Raw genomic sequence first — 22,731 nt, forward strand, 5'->3', positions numbered from 1 at the left:
GTCTCTGTCTCTCATTCCCTATCTGTCTGTCTCTGTCTCTCATTCCCCATCTGTCTGTCTCTCATTCCCCATCTGTCTGTCTCTGTCTCTCATTCCTTATCTGTCTGTCTCTCTCATTCCCTATCTGTCTCTGTCTCTCTCTCATTCCCTATCTGTCTGTCGCTGTCTCTCTCTCAATCCCTATCTGTCTGTCTCTGTCTCTCATTCCCTATCTGTCTGTCGCTATCTCTCTCATTCCCTATCTGTCTGCCTGTCTCTCTCATTCCCTATCTGTCTGTCTTTGTCTCTCATTCCCTATCTGTCTGTCTCTGTCTCTCATTCCCTATCTGTCTGTCTTTGTCTCTCATTCCCTATCTGTCTGTCTCTGTCTCTCATTCCCTATCTTTCTGTCTCTCTCATTCCCTATCTGTCTGTCTCTCTCTCTCATTCCCTATCTGTCTGTCTCTCTCTCTCATTGCCTATCTGTCTCTGTCTCTCTCTCTTATTCCCTATCTGTCTGTCGCTGTCTCTCTCTCTCATTCTCTATTTCTCTGTCGCTGTCTCTCTCTCATTCCCTATCTGTCTGTCTCTGTCTCTCATTCCCTATTTGTCTGTCTGTCTCTCATTCCCTATTTGTCTATCTCTGTCTCTCATTCCCTATCTGTCTCTCTCTCTCATTCCCTATCTGTCTGTCGCTGTCTCTCTCTCATTCCCTATCTGTCTGTCTCTCTCATTCCCTATCTGTCTGTCTCTCTCTCATTCCCTGACTCTCTTTCTCTCTCATTCCCTATCTGTCTGTCTCTCTCTCTCATTCCCTATCTGTCTGTCTCTCTCTCATTCCCTATCTGTCTGTCTGTCTCTCTCTCATTCCCTGCCTCTCTCTCTCTCATTCCCTATCTGTCTCTCTCTCATTCCCTGTCTCTCTCTCTCTGTCATTCCCTGTCGGTCTCTCTCTCATTCCCTATCTGTCTGTCTCTGTCTCTCATTCCCCATCTGTCTGTCTCTGTCTCTCATTCCCCATCTGTCTGTCTCTGTCTCTCATTCCCTATCTGTCTGTCTCTGTCTCTCATTCCTTATCTGTCTGTCTCTCTCATTCCCTATCTGTCTGTCTCTATCTCTCATTCCCTATCTCTCTGTCTCTGTCTCTCATTCCCCATCTGTCTGTCTCTGTCTCTCATTCCCCATCTGTCTGTCTCTGTCTCTCATTCCCTATCTGTCTGTCTCTGTCTCTCAATCCCTATTTGTCTGTCTCTCTCTCATTCCCTATCTGTCTGTCTCTGTCTCTCATTCCCTATCTGTCTCTGTCTCTCTCTCATTCCCTAGCTGTCTGTCGCTGTCTCTCTCTCTCAATCCCTATCTGTCTGTCTCTCTCTCATTCCCTATCTGTCTGTCTCTTTCTCTCATTCCCTATCTGTCTCTCTCTCTCACATTCCCTATCTGTCTCTGTCTCTCTTTCTCTCATTCCCTATCTGTCTCTCTCTCTCTCTCTCTCTCAATCCCTGTCTGTCTCTCTCTCTCATTCCCTATCTGTCTGTCTCTGTCTCTCATTCCCTATCTGTCTGTCTCTCTCTCATTCCCTATCTGTCTGTCTCTCTCTCATTCCCTGTCTCTCTTTCTCTCTCATTCCCTATCTGTCTGTCTCTGTCTCTCTCTCATTCCTTATCTGTCTGTCTCTCTCTCATTCCCTGCCTCTCTCTCTCTCATTCCCTATCTGTCTCTCTCTCTCTCTCTCATTCCCTGTCTCTCTCTCTCTCATTCCCTTTCTGTCTCTCTCTCATTCCCTGTCTGCCTCTCACTCATTCCCTATCTGTCTGTCTCTGTCTCTCATTCTCTATCTGTCTGTCGCTATCTCTTTCATTCCCTATCTGTCTGCCTGTCTCTCTCATTCCCTATCTGTCTGTCTTTGTCTCTCATTCCCTATCTGTCTGTCTCTGTCTCTCATTCCTTATCTGTCTGTCTTTGTCTCTCATTCCCTATCTGTCTGTCTCTGTCTCTCATTCCCTATCTTTCTGTCTCTCTCATTCCCTATCTGTCTGTCTCTCTCTCTCATTCCCTATCTGTCTGTCTCTCTCTCTCATTGCCTATCTGTCTCTGTCTCTCTCTCTTATTCCCTATCTGTCTGTCGCTGTCTCTCTCTGTCATTCTCTATTTCTCTGTCGCTGTCTCTCTCTCATTCCCTATCTGTCTGTCTCTGTCTCTCATTCCCTATTTGTCTGTCTCTCTCTCATTCCCTATCTGTCTATCTCTGTCTCTCATTCCCTATCTGTCTCTCTCTCTCATTCCCTATCTGTCTGTCGCTGTCTCTCTCTCATTCCCTATCTGTCTGTCTCTCTCATTCCCTATCTGTCTGTCTCTCTCTCATTCCCTGACTCAAATTCAAATTCAAATTCAAATATGCTTTATTGGCAGGACCAAAATACAATTAGTGTTGCCAAAGCAAGAGAAATACAGTAAGTGTGGTGGGAGGGGGTCAGGGTTATGGGGAGTTGGGGGGCACAATTTGGGCTCTGACAGTCCATTTAGGGGTCTTAGGTTCCCCTCAGCTTATGACATGTGGTGACATATTGGGCGGCGATCTCCACCATTGATTCCTCTTCCCCCAGTAGGAAGCGGAGTTTCATGTCCTCATCCATGGATGGAAAGCCCGGGCTATGGGTAGTAAATTTCTGGAAGTGGGAGCCCCTCACTGCTGAGTATTTGTCACAGTGCAGTAGGAAATGCGTCTCGTCCTCCAGAGCCCCCTGCTGGCAGTGCTGGCACAGTCTGTTCTCTCGCGGCTTGTATGTCTGTCGGTGCCGCCCTGTTTCCACCTCTAGGCTGTGGGCACTCAGTCTGTACAGGCTCAGGGTCTGCCTGTCTTTGGGGTGGCGTAGCCTTTCCAGATATGGGGCCAGAGTGTAGTCCCTCCGCAGTGACTGGTAGATGGTGAGTTTCTGGGAGTTCTCTAATTCACTCTTCCAGTCCTCTATGTATTGCATCTTGCAGCTCTCTGAGATCTCTTTTATTTGGGCTTTTGTCAGGGGGTGTTGCTGACTTTGGCTGGACTGGCTGCCGGGGTTCCTGGCTTGCTCTGGGCTCCGGCTCAGCAGGGCTTTATGATGGTAGGAGCTGGGGTTGCTGTTCTGTGTGTGTGCCTGGTGTGATAGCGCCCTCTTGTGTATAGTGAACCATAAGGGGAATCGGCCCAGCTCTGCCCTACAGGCTATGTTTGAGGTGCTGCGATGGACTTGGAGGAGATATTTACAGAACTCCATGTGGAAGACTTCGGTAGGGCTGGAATCCCACTTTGTGTGGTCTGGGTAGGTCACTGGGCCCCATACCTCGCTGCCATATAGCAGTATAGGGGTGATGACGCTGTCAAATATCTTGAGCCAGACTCTCACAGGTGGTTTGAGGTGGTACAGTTGTCTTCTGATGGCATAGAAGGTTCTGCATGCTTTTCCTTTCAGGGCTTCTGCTGCTTGCTTGAGGCTCCCGTTATTGCTTAGCTCCAGACCGAGGTAGGTGTAGCTGCTGGTGTTCTCCAGCGTGGAGCCATTTAATGTGAAGGAGGGAGTGTTTATTTTGTTCTGGTTCCTCTTCTGAAACACCATGACTTTGGTCTTCTTTTGGTTGATGGGAAGCGCCCATGTGGTGCTGAATGTTTCCAGTACTGCCAGGCTATCTTGGAGGCCTCTTTCAGTTGGGGAGAGTAGCAGGAGGTCATCTGCGTACAGCAGGAACTTCACCTCTCGGTCATGCAGACTGAGGCCTGGAGTGGGGGAGGACTCTAGAGCTGTTGCTAGTCCATTTATATAGATGTTGAATAGAGTTGGGCTCAGGCTGCAGCCCTGTCTTACCCCGCGGCACTGCCGGAAGAAGGCCGTCCTCTTCCTGTTCACCTTCACGCTGCACCGGTTCTCAGTGTATGAGCTCTTGATCACGTCGTAGGTCCTGCCACCTATTCCGCTCTCCAGGAGTTTCAGGAACAGGCCTGGATGCCACACTGAGTCAAAGCCCTTTTTGAAGTCCACGAAACATGCAAATATTTTCCCCTGTTTTTTGTCGTGGACGTGGGTCTTGATGAGGCTTTGCAGGGTGTAAATGTGGTCCGTGGTGCGGTGGTTTGGCATGAACCCAGCTTGGCTTCTGCTGAGGACGTCACCCTGGGTGAGGAAGGCGATAATCCTTTTATTAATGATGCTGTTAAACAGTTTTCCCAGAATGCTGTTGACACAGATCCCTCTGTAGTTTTCTGGGTCATATCGGTCTCCATCCTTGTAGATGGGCGTTATGAGACCTTGATTCCAGCTTTGAGGGAAGTAGCCGGCACTCAGGACGTGGGTGAATAGTTTAGCCAGTGCTGCATGAATATCTGGGGAACTGTATTTGATCATCTCTGGCAGGATGCCGTCACTGCCCGCGGCCTTCTTAGATTTTAGCAGTTTGATTCTGTCTTTTATTTCCAGCACACTGATTGGTATGTCCAGAGGATTTTGAAAGTCCTTGATTGTCTCCTCCATGTCCCTCAGTTTAGTCATTATATGCTCTTGTTCTGGGGTTAGGTCGTCTTCTGGGATATTCTTGTAGAGGCCCTTGAAGTAGCTGTGCCAGATGTTGCCATTTTGAATGTGGAGGGTACTTTGCTTGGGACTTGTACCGATATGGCTCCATGTCTCCCAGAATGAGTTATCCTGGAGGGAGTCTTCGAGCTGCTGCAGTTTGTGGGAGATGTGCTTTTGTTTTTTCTCCTTGAGGGTTCGCTTGTATTGCCTCTGTAGGGTGTCATGGACCACTCTTAGCTCCTTGTTGTCCGGGTCTCTGTGTTTTTGATTTGAGGCTATCCTTAGGGAGTTGCGCAGTGTCTTGCATTCTTTATCAAACCATTTTTGGCCTTGTTTATTTGTAGGTCTCTTGGAGTTGGTCCTTCTGAGGCCTGCTAGCTCTGCCATGGTATATAGGATGTTATTAAAGTCGTTTACTGCCAGGTTGACCCCTTGCTGGTTTGATGTATAGGATTTTGTGTGAAAGTTTACAAGCAGCTCTTTAATCTCTGTTCTGTTGGTCGTGTTGGTGTATTCAATGGCTAACTGTTTGGACCACTTGAAGGATGGTGGCAAATTGTAGAGACCGCTCAAGTGGGGCTTTTGTGTGGGTGACTTGTCCGTGGATCTCAGGTACAGCAGTGTCTGGTTGTGGTCTGACATGTGGGTGTCGGGGGTGACTATGAAGGCATTCATGTTTGCTGGGTCCATGTCTGTTATGGCATAATCCACTACACTACTGCCCGTGTGGGAGTTTAGTGTAAATCTCCCTAATGAGTCCCCCCTGGTGCGCCCATTCAGTATATGCAGCCCCAAGCTCCGGCACAGGTTCAGCAGTTTTCTGCCGCTTTTATTCACCACTCTGTCATAGCTGTTTCTTGTTGTCTGTACTGAGTCTCTGTAGAAGGGCTCATCTCCCAGGACGTATGTGTTTCCGTCAGGTGACAGGTAGTCCTTCTCTGTACCTGTCCTGGCGTTCAGGTCTCCACAGATGAGCACCTTACCTTTGGACTGGAATTGGGCAGCCTCCCTCTGAAGTTCCTCGTAGATGTCCGGCTTATAGTATGGGGATTCTGATGGAGGGATGTAGGCTGCGCAGAGGTAGATGTCCTGCTGAGAGGTGAGGATGGAGCTGCTTATCTGCATCCAGATATGGCTTTCTCCTCTTTTTATTGCCTTGATATGTTCTTGGATCTCCTCCTTGTACCATATTAGTATGCCCCCTGAGCAGCGGCCATGTTTGGTGTTCTTGTTTTTCTGGGCGGAGACAGAAAATTCCTTGTATCCCATGGGTGCGAGAGATTCCTCCTCTGCCCGGGCCCATGTCTCCAGGAGGATCTGGATGTCAATGTTCTTTAGCCTTTGTTTGAAGTCTGGGTCATTTGTCTTGGACCCAAAAGCTGAGGCATTCAATCCTTGAATGTTCCAGCTGCTGATAACTAAGGATGTCATATTTAGTTGATATACCTTATAATGAGGAAGGATAGATTTTCATAGGACATAACCGGATTTAGTGGTGGGTTTGGGTGGCATATTTTAGTAGTGTCCTAAGAGTTTGCTGCACAATGTGTTGAGCAATGTCCTTATTTCTGCCATGTTGCTGCCCTCTGTTGCTTTGTATTGCCATTTTGGGGCATGTGGTCTTGAGTATTTCTGCCATCTCTGTGGACTCTCTCCGGGAATCTCTGTGGGCTGCCATCTGTTTGGTGGGTGTCTTGCTTGTGGTCTTGTGTATTTCTGCCATCTCTGTGGACTCTCTCCAGGGGTCTCTGTGGGCTGCCATCTGTTTGGTGGGTGTCTTGCTTGTGGTCTTGGAGGTCTGTTTAGAACCATGTCCTTTAGCTCTCTTGCTAGATGGCTGACTCCTTGTTTATTGAGGTGTTTGTCGTCATAGAGGTGATGGAGCGTTATTTCGGGGTGTCTTGCCAGCTGTATGTTTGGTGCTGAGGTCTCTTTCTCTCTCATTCCCTATCTATCTGTCTCTCTCTCTCATTCCCTATCTGTCTGTCTCTCTCTCATTCCCTATCTGTCTGTCTGTCTCTCTCTCATTCCCTGCCTCTCTCTCTCTCTCATTCCCTATCTGTCTCTCTCTCATTCCCTGTCTCTCTCTCTCTCTCATTCCCTGTCTGTCTCTTTCTCATTCCCTATCTGTCTGTCTCTGTCTCTCATTCCCCATCTGTCTGTCTCTGTCTCTCATTCCCCATCTGTCTGTCTCTGTCTCTCATTCCCCATCTGTCTGTCTCTGTCTCTCATTCCTTATCTGTCTGTCTCTCTCATTCCCTATCTGTCTGTCTCTATCTCTCATTCCCTATCTGTCTCTCTCTCTCATTGCCTATCTGTCTCTGTCTCTCTCTCTTATTCCCTATCTCTCTGTCGCTGTCTCTCTCTCATTCCCTATCTGTCTGTCTCTGTCTCTCAATCCCTATTTGTCTGTCTCTCTCTCATTCCCTATCTGTCTGTCTCTGTCTCTCATTCCCTATCTGTCTCTGTCTCTCTCTCATTTCCTATCTGTCTGTCGCTGTCTCTCTCTCAATCCCTATCTGTTTGTCTCTGTCTCTCATTCCCTATCTGTCTGTCGCTATCTCTCTTATTCCCTATGTGTCTGTCTCTGTCTCTCATTCCCTATCTGTCTGTCTCTCTCATTCCCTATCTGTCTGTCTCTGTCTCTCATTCCCTATCTGTCTGTCTCTGTCTCTCATTCCCCATCTGTCTGTCTCTGTCTCTCATTCCCCATCTGTCTGTCTCTGTCTCTCATTCCCCATCTGTCTGTCTCTGTCTCTCATTCCCTATCTGTCTGTCTCTGTCTCTCATTCCTTATCTGTCTGTCTCTCTCATTCCCTATCTGTCTGTCTCTGTCTCTCATTCCCTATCTGTCTGTCTCTGTCTCTCATTCCCCATCTGTCTGTCTCTGTCTCTCATTCCCCATCTGTCTGTCTCTGTCTCTCATTACCTATCTGTCTGTCTCTGTCTCTCATTCCTTATCTGTCTGTCTCTCTCATTCCCTATCTGTCTGTCTCTATCTCTCATTCCCTATCTGTCTGTCTCTCTCTCTCATTGCCTATCTGTCTCTGTCTCTCTCTCTTATTCCCTATCTCTCTGTCGCTGTCTCTCTCTCATTCCCTATCTGTCTGTTTCTGTCTCTCATTCCCTATCTGTCTGTCTCTCTCTCATTCCCTATCTGTCTGTCTCTCTCATTCCCTATCTGTCTGTCTCTCTCTCTCTCATTCCCTATCTGTCTCTCTCATTCCCTATCTGTCTGTCTCTGTCTCTCATTCCCTATCTGTCTGTCTCTCTCATTCCATATCTGTCTGTCTCTGTGTCTCATTCCCTATCTGTCTGTCTCTGTCTCTCATTCCCCATCTGTCTGTCTCTGTCTCTCATTCCCCATCTGTCTGTCTCTGTCTCTCATTCCCTATCTGTCTGTCTCTGTCTCTCATTCCTTATCTGTCTGTCTCTCTCATTCCCTATCTGTCTGTCTCTGTCTCTCATTCCCTATCTGTCTGTCTCTGTCTCTCATTCCCCATCTGTCTGTCTCTGTCTCTCATTCCCCATCTGTCTGTCTCTGTCTCTCATTCCCTATCTGTCTGTCTCTGTCTCTCATTCCTTATCTGTCTGTCTTTGTCTCTCATTCCCTATCTGTCTGTCTCTGTCTCTCATTCCCTATCTGTCTGTCTTTGTCTCTCATTCCCTATCTGTCTGTCTTTGTCTCTCATTCCCTATCTGTCTGTCTCTGTCTCTCATTCCCTATCTGTCTGTCTTTGTCTCTCATTCCCTATCTGTCTGTCTCTGTCTCTCATTCCCTATCTTTCTGTCTCTCTCATTCCCTATCTGTCTGTCTCTCTCTCTCATTCCCTATCTGTCTGTCTCTCTCTCTCATTGCCTATCTGTCTCTGTCTCTCTCTCTTATTCCCTATCTGTCTGTCGCTGTCTCTCTCTCTCATTCTCTATTTCTCTGTCGCTGTCTCTCTCTCATTCCCTATCTGTCTGTCTCTGTCTCTCATTCCTTATCTGTCTGTCTCTCTCATTCCCTATCTGTCTGTCTCTGTCTCTCATTCCCTATCTGTCTGTCTCTGTCTCTCATTCCCCATCTGTCTGTCTCTGTCTCTCATTCCTTATCTGTCTGTCTCTCTCATTCCCTATCTGTCTCTGTCTCTCTCTCATTCCCTATCTGTCTGTCGCTGTCTCTCTCTCAATCCCTATCTGTCTGTCTCTGTCTCTCATTCCCTATCTGTCTGTCGCTATCTCTCTCATTCCCTATCTGTCTGCCTGTCTCTCTCATTCCCTATCTGTCTGTCTTTGTCTCTCATTCCCTATCTGTCTGTCTCTGTCTCTCATTCCCTATCTGTCTGTCTCTGTCTCTCATTCCCTATCTTTCTGTCTCTCTCATTCCCTATCTGTCTGTCTCTCTCTCTCATTCCCTATCTGTCTGTCTCTCTCTCTCATTGCCTATCTGTCTCTGTCTCTCTCTCTTATTCCCTATCTGTCTGTCGCTGTCTCTCTCTCTCATTCTCTATTTCTCTGTCGCTGTCTCTCTCTCATTCCCTATCTGTCTGTCTCTGTCTCTCATTCCCTATTTGTCTGTCTCTCTCTCATTCCCTATTTGTCTATCTCTGTCTCTCATTCCCTATCTGTCTCTCTCTCTCATTCCCTATCTGTCTGTCGCTGTCTCTCTCTCATTCCCTATCTGTCTGTCTCTCTCATTCCCTATCTGTCTGTCTCTCTCTCATTCCCTGACTCTCTTTCTCTCTCATTCCCTATCTGTCTGTCTCTCTCTCTCATTCCCTATCTGTCTGTCTCTCTCTCATTCCCTATCTGTCTGTCTGTCTCTCTCTCATTCCCTGCCTCTCTCTCTCTCATTCCCTATCTGTCTCTCTCTCATTCCCTGTCTCTCTCTCTCTCTCATTCCCTGTCTGTCTCTCTCTCATTCCCTATCTGTCTGTCTCTGTCTCTCATTCCCCATCTGTCTGTCTCTGTCTCTCATTCCCCATCTGTCTGTCTCTGTCTCTCATTCCCCATCTGTCTGTCTCTGTCTCTCATTCCCTATCTGTCTGTCTCTGTCTCTCATTCCTTATCTGTCTGTCTCTCTCATTCCCTATCTGTCTGTCTCTATCTCTCATTCCCTATCTGTCTGTCTCTGTCTCTCATTCCCCATCTGTCTGTCTCTGTCTCTCATTCCCCATCTGTCTGTCTCTGTCTCTCATTCCCTATCTGTCTGTCTCTGTCTCTCAATCCCTATTTGTCTGTCTCTCTCTCATTCCCTATCTGTCTGTCTCTGTCTCTCATTCCCTATCTGTCTCTGTCTCTCTCTCATTCCCTAGCTGTCTGTCGCTGTCTCTCTCTCTCAATCCCTATCTGTCTGTCTCTCTCTCATTCCCTATCTGTCTGTCTCTTTCTCTCATTCCCTATCTGTCTCTCTCTCTCTCTCATTCCCTATCTGTCTCTGTCTCTCTTTCTCTCATTCCCTATCTGTCTCTCTCTCTCTCTCTCAATCCCTGTCTGTCTCTCTCTCTCATTCCCTATCTGTCTGTCTCTGTCTCTCATTCCCTATCTGTCTGTCTCTCTCTCATTCCCTATCTGTCTGTCTCTCTCATTCCCTATCTGTCTGTCTCTCTCTCATTCCCTGTCTCTCTTTCTCTCTCATTCCCTATCTGTCTGTCTCTGTCTCTCTCTCATTCCTTATCTGTCTGTCTCTCTCTCATTCCCTGCCTCTCTCTCTCTCATTCCCTATCTGTCTCTCTCTCTCTCTCATTCCCTGTCTCTCTCTCTCTCATTCCCTGTCTGTCTCTCTCTCATTCCCTGTCTGTCTCTCACTCATTCCCTATCTGTCTGTCTCTGTCTCTCATTCTCTATCTGTCTGTCTCTGTCTCTCATTCCCCATCTGTCTGTCTCTGTCTCTCATTCCCCATCTGTCTGTCTCTGTCTCTCATTACCTATCTGTCTGTCTCTGTCTCTCATTCCTTATCTGTCTGTCTCTCTCTTTCCCTATCTGTCTGTCTCTATCTCTCATTCCCTATCTGTCTGTCTCTCTCTCTCATTGCCTATCTGTCTCTGTCTCTCTCTCTTATTCCCTATCTCTCTGTCGCTGTCTCTCTCTCATTCCCAATCTGTCTGTTTCTGTCTCTCATTCCCTATCTGTCTGTCTCTCTCTCATTCCCTATCTGTCTGTCTCTCTCATTCCCTATCTGTCTGTCTCTCTCTCTCTCATTCCCTATCTGTCTCTCTCATTCCCTATCTGTCTGTCTCTGTCTCTCATTCCCTATCTGTCTGTCTCTCTCATTCCATATCTGTCTGTCTCTGTGTCTCATTCCCTATCTGTCTGTCTCTGTCTCTCATTCCCCATCTGTCTGTCTCTGTCTCTCATTCCCCATCTGTCTGTCTCTGTCTCTCATTCCCTATCTGTCTGTCTCTGTCTCTCATTCCTTATCTGTCTGTCTCTCTCATTCCCTATCTGTCTGTCTCTGTCTCTCATTCCCTATCTGTCTGTCTCTGTCTCTCATTCCCCATCTGTCTGTCTCAAATTCAAATTCAAATTCAAATTCAAATATGCTTTATTGGCAGGACCAAAATGCAGTTAGTGTTGCCAAAGCAAGAGTAATACAGTAAGTAAGGTGGGAGGGGATCAGGGTTATGGGGAGTTGGGGGTCTCTGTCTCTCATTCCCCATCTGTCTGTCTCTGTCTCTCATTCCCTATCTGTCTGTCTCTGTCTCTCATTCCTTATCTGTCTGTCTTTGTCTCTCATTCCCTATCTGTCTGTCTCTGTCTCTCATTCCCTATCTGTCTGTCTTTGTCTCTCATTCCCTATCTGTCTGTCTTTGTCTCTCATTCCCTATCTGTCTGTCTCTGTCTCTCATTCCCTATCTGTCTGTCTCTGTCTCTCATTCCCTATCTGTCTGTCTTTGTCTCTCATTCCCTATCTGTCTGTCTTTGTCTCTCATTCCCTATCTGTCTGTCTCTGTCTCTCATTCCCTATCTTTCTGTCTCTCTCATTCCCTATCTGTCTGTCTCTCTCTCTCATTCCCTATCTGTCTGTCTCTCTCTCTCATTGCCTATCTGTCTCTGTCTCTCTCTCTTATTCCCTATCTGTCTGTCGCTGTCTCTCTCTCTCATTCTCTATTTCTCTGTCGCTGTCTCTCTCTCATTCACTATCTGTCTGTCTCTGTCTCTCATTCCCTATTTGTCTGTCTCTCTCTCATTCCCTATTTGTCTATCTCTGTCTCTCATTACCTATCTGTCTCTCTCTCTCATTCCCTATCTGTCTGTCGCTGTCTCTCTCTCATTCCCTATCTGTCTGTCTCTCTCATTCCCTATCTGTCTGTCTCTCTCTCATTCCCTGACTCTCTTTCTATCTCATTCCCTATCTGTCTGTCTCTCTCTCTCATTCCCTATCTGTCTGTCTCTCTCTCATTCCCTATCTGTCTGTCTGTCTCTCTCTCATTCCCTGCCTCTCTCTCTCTCATTCCCTATCTGTCTCTCTCTCATTCCCTGTCTCTCTCTCTCTCTCATTCCCTGTCTGTCTCTCTCATTCCCTATCTGTCTGTCTCTGTCTCTCATTCCCCATCTGTCTGTCTCTGTCTCTCATTCCCCATCTGTCTGTCTCTGTCTCTCATTCCCCATCTGTCTGTCTCTGTCTCTCATTCCCTATCTGTCTGTCTCTGTCTCTCATTCCTTATCTGTCTGTCTCTCTCATTCCCTATCTGTCTGTCTCTATCTCTCATTCCCTATCTGTCTGTCTCTGTCTCTCATTCCCCATCTGTCTGTCTCTGTCTCTCATTCCCCATCTGTCTGTCTCTGTCTCTCATTCCCTATCTGTCTGTCTCTGTCTCTCAATCCCTATTTGTCTGTCTCTCTCTCATTCCCTATCTGTCTGTCTCTGTCTCTCATTCCCTATCTGTCTCTGTCTCTCTCTCATTCCCTAGCTGTCTGTCGCTGTCTCTCTCTCTCTCAATCCCTATCTGTCTGTCTCTCTCTCATTCCCTATCTGTCTGTCTCTTTCTCTCATTCCCTATCTGTCTCTCTCTCTCTCATTCCCTATCTGTCTCTGTCTCTCTTTCCCTCATTCCCTATCTGTCTCTCTCTCTCTCTCTCAATCCCTGTCTGTCTCTCTCTCATTCCCTATCTGTCTGTCTCTGTCTCTCATTCCCTATCTGTCTGTCTCTCTCTCATTCCCTATCTGTCTGTCTCTCTCATTCCCTATCTGTCTGTCTCTCTCTCATTCCCTGTCTCTCTTTCTCTCTCATTCCTTATCTGTCTGTCTCTCTCTCATTCCCTGCCTCTCTCTCTCTCATTCCCTATCTGTCTCTCTCTCTCATTCCCTGTCTCTCTCTCTCATTCCCTGTCTGTCTCTCTCTCATTCCCTGTCTGTCTCTCACTCATTCCCTATCTGTCTGTCTCTGTCTCTCATTCTCTATCTGTCTGTCGCTATCTCTTTCATTCCCTATCTGTCTGCCTGTCTCTCTCATTCCCTATCTGTCTGTCTTTGTCTCTCATTCCCTATCTGTCTGTCTCTGTCTCTCATTCCCTATCTGTCTGTCTTTGTCTCTCATTCCCTATCTGTCTGTCTCTGTCTCTCATTCCCTATCTTTCTGTCTCTCTCATTCCCTATCTGTCTGTCTCTCTCTCTCATTCCCTATCTGTCTGTCTCTCTCTCTCATTGCCTATCTGTCTCTGTCTCTCTCTCTTATTCCCTATCTGTCTGTCGCTGTCTCTCTCTCTCATTCTCTATTTCTCTGTCGCTGTCTCTCTCTCATTCCCTATCTGTCTGTCTCTGTCTCTCATTCCCTATTTGTCTGTCTCTCTCTCATTCCCTATCTGTCTATCTCTGTCTCTCATTCCCTATCTGTCTCTCTCTCTCATTCCCTATCTGTCTGTCGCTGTCTCTCTCTCATTCCCTGTCTGTCTGTCTCTCTCATTCCCTATCTGTCTGTCTCTCTCTCATTCCCTGACTCTCTTTCTCTCTCATTCCCTATCTGTCTGTCTCTCTCTCTCATTCCCTATCTGTCTGTCTCTCTCTCATTCCCTATCTGTCTGTCTGTCTCTCTCTCATTCCCTGCCTCTCTCTCTCTCATTCCCTATCTGTCTCTCTCTCATTCCCTGTCTCTCTCTCTCTCTCATTCCCTGTCTGTCTCTCTCTCATTCCCTATCTGTCTGTCTCTGTCTATCATTCCCCATCTGTCTGTCTCTGTCTCTCATTCCCCATCTGTCTGTCTCTGTCTCTCATTCACCATCTGTCTGTCTCTGTCTCTCATTCCCTATCTGTCTGTCTCTGTCTCTCATTCCTTATCTGTCTGTCTCTCTCATTCCCTATCTGTCTGTCTCTATCTCTCATTCCCTATCTGTCTGTCTCTGTCTCTCATTCCCCATCTGTCTGTCTCTGTCTCTCATTCCCCATCTGTCTGTCTCTGTCTCTCATTCCCTATCTGTCTGTCTCTGTCTCTCAATCCCTATTTGTCTGTCTCTCTCTCATTCCCTATCTGTCTGTCTCTGTCTCTCATTCCCTATCTGTCTCTGTCTCTCTCTCATTCCCCATCTGTCTGTCTCTGTCTCTCATTCCCTATCTGTCTGTCTCTGTCTCTCAATCCCTATCTGTCTGTCTCTCTCTCATTCCCTATCTGTCTGTCTGTCTCTCTCTCATTCCCTGCCTCTCTCTCTCTCATTCCCTATCTGTCTCTCCCTCATTCCCTATCTGTCTGTCTCTCATTCTCTATCTGTCTGTCGCTATCTCTTTCATTCCCTATCTGTCTGCCTGTCTCTCTCATTCCCTATCTGTCTGTCTTTGTCTCTCATTCCCTATCTGTCTGTCTCTGTCTCTCATTCCCTATCTGTCTGTCTTTGTCTCTCATTCCCTATCTGTCTGTCTCTGTCTCTCATTCCCTATCTTTCTGTCTCTCTCATTCCCTATCTGTCTGTCTCTCTCTCTCATTCCCTATCTGTCTGTCTCTCTCTCTCATTGCCTATCTGTCTCTGTCTCTCTCTCTTATTCCCTATCTGTCTGTCGCTGTCTCTCTCTCATTCCCTATCTGTCTGTCTCTGTCTCTCATTCCCTATTTGTCTGTCTCTCTCTCATTCCCTATCTGTCTATCTCTGTCTCTCATTCCCTATCTGTCTCTCTCTCTCATTCCCTATCTGTCTGTCGCTGTCTCTCTCTCATTCCCTATCTGTCTGTCTCTCTCATTCCCTATCTGTCTGTCTCTCTCTCATTCCCTGACTCTCTTTCTCTCTCATTCCCTATCTATCTGTCTCTCTCTCTCATTCCCTATCTGTCTGTCTCTCTCTCATTCCCTATCTGTCTGTCTGTCTCTCTCTCATTCCCTGCCTCTCTCTCTCTCTCATTCCCTATCTGTCTCTCTCTCATTCCCTGTCTCTCTCTCTCTCTCATTCCCTGTCTGTCTCTCTCTCATTCCCTATCTGTCTGTCTCTGTCTCTCATTCCCCATCTGTCTGTCTCTGTCTCTCATTCCCCATCTGTCTGTCTCTGTCTCTCATTCCCCATCTGTCTGTCTCTGTCTCTCATTCCTTATCTGTCTGTCTCTCTCATTCCCTATCTGTCTGTCTCTATCTCTCATTCCCTATCTGTCTGTCTCTCTCTCTCATTGCCTATCTGTCTCTGTCTCTCTCTCTTATTCCCTATCTCTCTGTCGCTGTCTCTCTCTCATTCCCTATCTGTCTGTCTCTGTCTCTCAATCCCTATTTGTCTGTCTCTGTCTCTCATTCCCTTTCTGTCTGTCTCTGTCTCTCATTCCCTATCTGTCTCTGTCTCTCTCTCATTTCCTATCTGTCTGTCGCTGTCTCTCTCTCAATCCCTATCTGTTTGTCTCTGTCTCTCATTCCCTATCTGTCTGTCGCTATCCCTCTTATTCCCTATGTGTCTGTCTCTGTCTCTCATTCCCTATCTGTCTGTCTCTCTCATTCCCTATCTGTCTGTCTCTGTCTCTCATTCCCTATCTGTCTGTCTCTGTCTCTCATTCCCCATCTGTCTGTCTCTGTCTCTCATTCCCCATCTGTCTGTCTCTGTCTCTCATTCCCTATCTGTCTGTCTCTGTCTCTCATTCCGTATCTGTCTGTCTCTCTCATTCCCTATCTGTCTGTCTCTGTCTCTCATTCCCTATCTGTCTGTCTCTGTCTCTCATTCCCCATCTGTCTGTCTCTGTCTCTCATTCCCCATCTGTCTGTCTCTGTCTCTCATTACCTATCTGTCTGTCTCTGTCTCTCATTCCTTATCTGTCTGTCTCTCTCAATCCCTATCTGTCTGTCTCTATCTATCATTCCCTATCTGTCTGTCTCTCTCTCTCATTGCCTATCTGTCTCTGTCTCTCTCTCTTATTCCCTATCTCTCTGTCGCTGTCTCTCTCTCATTCCCTATCTGTCTGTTTCTGTCTCTCATTCCATATCTGTCTGTCTCTCTCTCATTCCCTATCTGTCTGTCTCTCTCATTCCCTATCTGTCTGTCTCTCTCATTCCCTATCTGTCTGTCTCTCTCTCTCTCATTCCCTATCTGTCTCTCTCATTCCCTATCTGTCTGTCTCTGTCTCTCATTCCCTATCTGTCTGTCTCTCTCATTCCATATCTGTCTGTCTCTGTGTCTCATTCCCTATCTGTCTGTCTCTGTCTCTCATTCCCCATCTGTCTGTCTCTGTCTCTCATTCCCCATCTGTCTGTCTCTGTCTCTCATTCCCCATCTGTCTGTCTCTGTCTCTCATTCCTTATCTGTCTGTCTCTCTCATTCCCTATCTGTCTGTCTCTATCTCTCATTCCCTATCTGTCTGTCTCTCTCTCTCATTGCCTATCTGTCTCTGTCTCTCTCTCTTATTCCCTATCTCTCTGTCGCTGTCTCTCTCTCATTCCCTATCTGTCTGTCTCTGTCTCTCAATCCCTATTTGTCTGTCTCTCTCTCATTCCCTATCTGTCTGTCTCTGTCTCTCATTCCCTATCTGTCTCTGTCTCTCTCTCATTTCCTATCTGTCTGTCGCTGTCTCTCTCTCAATCCCTATCTGTTTGTCTCTGTCTCTCATTCCCTATCTGTCTGTCGCTATCTCTCTTATTCCCTATGTGTCTGTCTCTGTCTCTCATTCCCTATCTGTCTGTCTCTCTCATTCCCTATCTGTCTGTCTCTGTCTCTCATTCCCTATCTGTCTGTCTCTGTCTCTCATTCCCCATCTGTCTGTCTCTGTCTCTCATTCCCCATCTGTCTGTCTCTGTCTCTCATTCCCTATCTGTCTGTCTCTGTCTCTCATTCCTTATCTGTCTGTCTCTCTCATTCCCTATCTGTCTGTCTCTGTCTCTCATTCCCTATCTGTCTGTCTCTGTCTCTCATTCCCCATCTGTCTGTCTCTGTCTCTCATTCCCCATCTGTCTGTCTCTGTCTCTCATTACCTATCTGTCTGTCTCTGTCTCTCATTCCTTATCTGTCTGTCTCTCTCTTTCCCTATCTGTCTGTCTCTATCTCTCATTCCCTATCTGTCTGTCTCTCTCTGTCATTGCCTATCTGTCTCTGTCTCTCTCTCTTATTCCCTATCTCTCTGTCGCTGTCTCTCTCTCATTCCCAATCTGTCTGTTTCTGTCTCTCATTCCCTATCTGTCTGTCTCTCTCTCATTCCTTATCTGTCTGTCTCTCTCATTCCCTATCTGTCTGTCTCTCTCTCTCTCATTCCCTATCTGTCTCTCTCATTCCCTATCTGTCTGTCTCTGTCTCTCATTCCCTATCTGTCTGTCTCTCTCATTCCATATCTGTCTGTCTCTGTGTCTCATTCCCTATCTGTCTGTCTCTGTCTCTCATTCCCCATCTGTCTGTCTCTGTCTCTCATTCCCCATCTGTCTGTCTCTGTCTCTCATTCCCTATCTGTCTGTCTCTGTCTCTCATTCCTTATCTGTCTGTCTCTCTCATTCCCTATCTGTCTGTCTCTGTCTCTCATTCCCTATCTGTCTGTCTCTGTCTCTCATTCCCCATCTGTCTGTCTCTGTCTCTCATTCCCCATCTGTCTGTCTCTGTCTCTCATTCCCTATCTGTCTGTCTCTGTCTCTCATTCCTTATCTGTCTGTCTTTGTCTCTCATTCCCTATCTGTCTGTCTCTGTCTCTCATTCCCTATCTGTCTGTCTTTGTCTCTCATTCCCTATCTGTCTGTCTTTGTCTCTCATTCCCTATCTGTCTGTCTCTGTCTCTCATTCCCTATCTGTCTGTCTTTGTCTCTCATTCCCTATCTGTCTGTCTCTGTCTCTCATTCCCTATCTTTCTGTCTCTCTCATTCCCTATCTGTCTGTCTCTCTCTCTCATTCCCTATCTGTCTGTCTCTCTCTCTCATTGCCTATCTGTCTCTGTCTCTCTCTCTTATTCCCTATCTGTCTGTCGCTGTCTCTCTCTCTCATTCTCTATTTCTCTGTCGCTGTCTCTCTCTCATTCCCTATCTGTCTGTCTCTGTCTCTCATTCCCTATTTGTCTGTCTCTCTCTCATTCCCTATTTGTCTATCTCTGTCTCTCATTCCCTATCTGTCTCTCTCTCATTCCCTATCTGTCTGTCGCTGTCTCTCTCTCATTCCCTATCTGTCTGTCTCTCTCATTCCCTATCTGTCTGTCTCTCTCTCATTCCCTGACTCTCTTTCTCTCTCATTCCCTATCTGTCTGTCTCTCTCTCTCATTCCCTATCTGTCTGTCTCTCTCTCATTCCCTATCTGTCTGTCTGTCTCTCTCTCATTCCCTGCCTCTCTCTCTCTCATTCCCTATCTGTCTCTCTCTCATTCCCTGTCTCTCTCTCTCTCTCATTCCCTGTCTGTCTCTCTCATTCCCTATCTGTCTGTCTCTGTCTCTCATTCCCCATCTGTCTGTCTCTGTCTCTCATTCCCCATCTGTCTGTCTCTGTCTCTCATTCCCCATCTGTCTGTCTCTGTCTCTCATTCCCTATCTGTCTGTCTCTGTCTCTCATTCCTTATCTGTCTGTCTCTCTCATTCCCTATCTGTCTGTCTCTATCTCTCATTCCCTATCTGTCTGTCTCTGTCTCTCATTCCCCATCTGTCTGTCTCTGTCTCTCATTCCCCATCTGTCTGTCTCTGTCTCTCATTCCCTATCTGTCTGTCTCTGTCTCTCAATCCCTATTTGTCTGTCTCTCTCTCATTCCCTATCTGTCTGTCTCTGTCTCTCATTCCCTATCTGTCTCTGTCTCTCTCTCATTCCCTAGCTGTCTGTCGCTGTCTCTCTCTCTCTCAATCCCTATCTGTCTGTCTCTCTCTCATTCCCTATCTGTCTGTCTCTTTCTCTCATTCCCTATCTGTCTCTCTCTCTCTCATTCCCTATCTGTCTCTGTCTCTCTTTCCCTCATTCCCTATCTGTCTCTCTCTCTCTCTCTCAATCCCTGTCTGTCTCTCTCTCATTCCCTATCTGTCTGTCTCTGTCTCTCATTCCCTATCTGTCTGTCTCTCTCTCATTCCCTATCTGTCTGTCTCTCTCATTCCCTATCTGTCTGTCTCTCTCTCATTCCCTGTCTCTCTTTCTCTCTCATTCCTTATCTGTCTGTCTCTCTCTCATTCCCTGCCTCTCTCTCTCTCATTCCCTATCTGTCTCTCTCTCTCATTCCCTGTCTCTCTCTCTCATTCCCTGTCTGTCTCTCTCTCATTCCCTGTCTGTCTCTCACTCATTCCCTATCTGTCTGTCTCTGTCTCTCATTCTCTATCTGTCTGTCGCTATCTCTTTCATTCCCTATCTGTCTGCCTGTCTCTCTCATTCCCTATCTGTCTGTCTTTGTCTCTCATTCCCTATCTGTCTGTCTCTGTCTCTCATTCCCTATCTGTCTGTCTTTGTCTCTCATTCCCTATCTGTCTGTCTCTGTCTCTCATTCCCTATCTTTCTGTCTCTCTCATTCCCTATCTGTCTGTCTCTCTCTCTCATTCCCTATCTGTCTGTCTCTCTCTCTCATTGCCTATCTGTCTCTGTCTCTCTCTCTTATTCCCTATCTGTCTGTCGCTGTCTCTCTCTCTCATTCTCTATTTCTCTGTCGCTGTCTCTCTCTCATTCCCTATCTGTCTGTCTCTGATTCCCTATTTGTCTGTCTCTCTCTCATTCCCTATCTGTCTATCTCTGTCTCTCATTCCCTATCTGTCTCTCTCTCTCATTCCCTATCTGTCTGTCGCTGTCTCTCTCTCATTCCCTGTCTGTCTGTCTCTCTCATTCCCTATCTGTCTGTCTCTCTCTCATTCCCTGACTCTCTTTCTCTCTCATTCCCTATCTGTCTGTCTCTCTCTCTCATTCCCTATCTGTCTGTCTCTCTCTCATTCCCTATCTGTCTGTCTGTCTCTCTCTCATTCCCTGCCTCTCTCTCTCTCATTCCCTATGTGTCTCTCTCTCATTCCCTGTCTCTCTCTCTCTCTCATTCCCTGTCTGTCTCTCTCTCATTCCCTATCTGTCTGTCTCTGTCTATCATTCCCCATCTGTCTGTCTCTGTCTCTCATTCCCCATCTGTCTGTCTCTGTCTCTCATTCACCATCTGTCTGTCTCTGTCTCTCATTCCCTATCTGTCTGTCTCTGTCTCTCATTCCTTATCTGTCTGTCTCTCTCATTCCCTATCTGTCTGTCTCTATCTCTCATTCCCTATCTGTCTGTCTCTGTCTCTCATTCCCCATCTGTCTGTCTCTGTCTCTCATTCCCCATCTGTCTGTCTCTGTCTCTCATTCCCTATCTGTCTGTCTCTGTCTCTCAATCCCTATTTGTCTGTCTCTCTCTCATTCCCTATCTGTCTGTCTCTGTCTCTCATTCCCTATCTGTCTCTGTCTCTCTCTCATTCCCCATCTGTCTGTCTCTGTCTCTCATTCCCTATCTGTCTGTCTCTGTCTCTCAATCCCTATCTGTCTGTCTTTCTCTCATTCCCTATCTGTCTGTCTGTCTCTCTCTCATTCCCTGCCTCTCTCTCTCTCATTCCCTATCTGTCTCTCACTCATTCCCTATCTGTCTGTCTCTCATTCTCTATCTGTCTGTCGCTATCTCTTTCATTCCCTATCTGTCTGCCTGTCTCTCTCATTCCCTATCTGTCTGTCTTTGTCTCTCATTCCCTATCTGTCTGTCTCTGTCTCTCATTCCCTATCTGTCTGTCTTTGTCTCTCATTCCCTATCTGTCTGTCTCTGTCTCTCATTCCCTATCTTTCTGTCTCTCTCATTCCCTATCTGTCTGTGTCTCTCTCTCATTCCCTATCTGTCTGTCTCTCTCTCTCATTGCCTATCTGTCTCTGTCTCTCTCTCTTATTCCCTATCTGTCTGTCGCTGTCTCTCTCTCATTCCCTATCTGTCTGTCTCTGTCTCTCATTCCCTATTTGTCTGTCTCTCTCTCATTCCCTATCTGTCTATCTCTGTCTCTCATTCCCTATCTGTCTCTCTCTCTCATTCCCTATCTGTCTGTCGCTGTCTCTCTCTCATTCCCTATCTGTCTGTCTCTCTCATTCCCTATCTGTCTGTCTCTCTCTCATTCCCTGACTCTCTTTCTCTCTCATTCCCTATCTATCTGTCTCTCTCTCTCATTCCCTATCTGTCTGTCTCTCTCTCATTCCCTATCTGTCTGTCTGTCTCTCTCTCATTCCCTGCCTCTCTCTCTCTCTCATTCCCTATCTGTCTCTCTCTCATTCCCTGTCTCTCTCTCTCTCATTCCCTGTCTGTCTCTCTCTCATTCCCTATCTGTCTGTCTCTGTCTCTCATTCCCCATCTGTCTGTCTCTGTCTCTCATTCCCCATCTGTCTGTCTCTGTCTCTCATTCCCCATCTGTCTGTCTCTGTCTCTCATTCCTTATCTGTCTGTCTCTCTCATTCCCTATCTGTCTGTCTCTATCTCTCATTCCCTATCTGTCTGTCTCTCTCTCTCATTGCCTATCTGTCTCTGTCTCTCTCTCTTATTCCCTATCTCTCTGTCGCTGTCTCTCTCTCATTCCCTATCTGTCTGTCTCTGTCTCTCAATCCCTATTTGTCTGTCTCTGTCTCTCATTCCCTTTCTGTCTGTCTCTGTCTCTCATTCCCTATCTGTCTCTGTCTCTCTCTCATTTCCTATCTGTCTGTCGCTGTCTCTCTCTCAATCCCTATCTGTTTGTCTCTGTCTCTCATTCCCTATCTGTCTGTCGCTATCCCTCTTATTCCCTATGTGTCTGTCTCTGTCTCTCATTCCCTATCTGTCTGTCTCTCTCATTCCCTATCTGTCTGTCTCTGTCTCTCATTCCCTATCTGTCTGTCTCTGTCTCTCATTCCCCATCTGTCTGTCTCTGTCTCTCATTCCCCATCTGTCTGTCTCTGTCTCTCATTCCCTATCTGTCTGTCTCTGTCTCTCATTCCTTATCTGTCTGTCTCTCTCATTCCCTATCTGTCTGTCTCTGTCTCTCATTCCCTATCTGTCTGTCTCTGTCTCTCATTCCCCATCTGTCTGTCTCTGTCTCTCATTCCCCATCTGTCTGTCTCTGTCTCTCATTACCTATCTGTCTGTCTCTGTCTCTCATTCCTTATCTGTCTGTCTCTCTCATTCCCTATCTGTCTGTCTCTATCTCTCATTCCCTATCTGTCTGTCTCTCTCTCTCATTGCCTATCTGTCTCTGTCTCTCTCTCTTATTCCCTATCTCTCTGTCGCTGTCTCTCTCTCATTCCCTATCTGTCTGTTTCTGTCTCTCATTCCATATCTGTCTGTCTCTCTCTCATTCCCTATCTGTCTGTCTCTCTCATTCCCTATCTGTCTGTCTCTCTCTCTCTCATTCCCTATCTGTCTCTCTCATTCCCTATCTGTCTGTCTCTGTCTCTCATTCCCTATCTGTCTGTCTCTCTCATTCCATATCTGTCTGTCTCTGTGTCTCATTCCCTATCTGTCTGTCTCTGTCTCTCATTCCCCATCTGTCTGTCTCTGTCTCTCATTCCCCATCTGTCTGTCTCTGTCTCTCATTCCCTATCTGTCTGTCTCTGTCTCTCAATCCCTATCTGTCTGTCTCTCTCATTCCCTATCTGTCTGTCTCTGTCTCTCATTCCCTATCTGTCTGTCTCTCTCATTCCCTATCTGTCTGTCTCTGTCTCTCATTCCCTATCTGTCTGTCTCTGTCTCTCATTCCCCATCTGTCTGTCTCTGTCTCTCATTCCCCATCTGTCTGTCTCTGTCTCTCATTCCCTATCTGTCTGTCTCTGTCTCTCATTCCTTATCTGTCTGTCTCTGTCATTCCCTATCTGTCTCTGTCTCTCTCTCATTCCCTATCTGTCTGTCGCTGTCTCTCTCTCAATCCCTATCTGTCTGT

The sequence above is a fragment of the Anomaloglossus baeobatrachus genome, chromosome 4 (genome assembly GCF_048569485.1).
Source record: "Anomaloglossus baeobatrachus isolate aAnoBae1 chromosome 4, aAnoBae1.hap1, whole genome shotgun sequence".
Taxonomy (NCBI): domain Eukaryota; kingdom Metazoa; phylum Chordata; class Amphibia; order Anura; family Aromobatidae; genus Anomaloglossus; species Anomaloglossus baeobatrachus.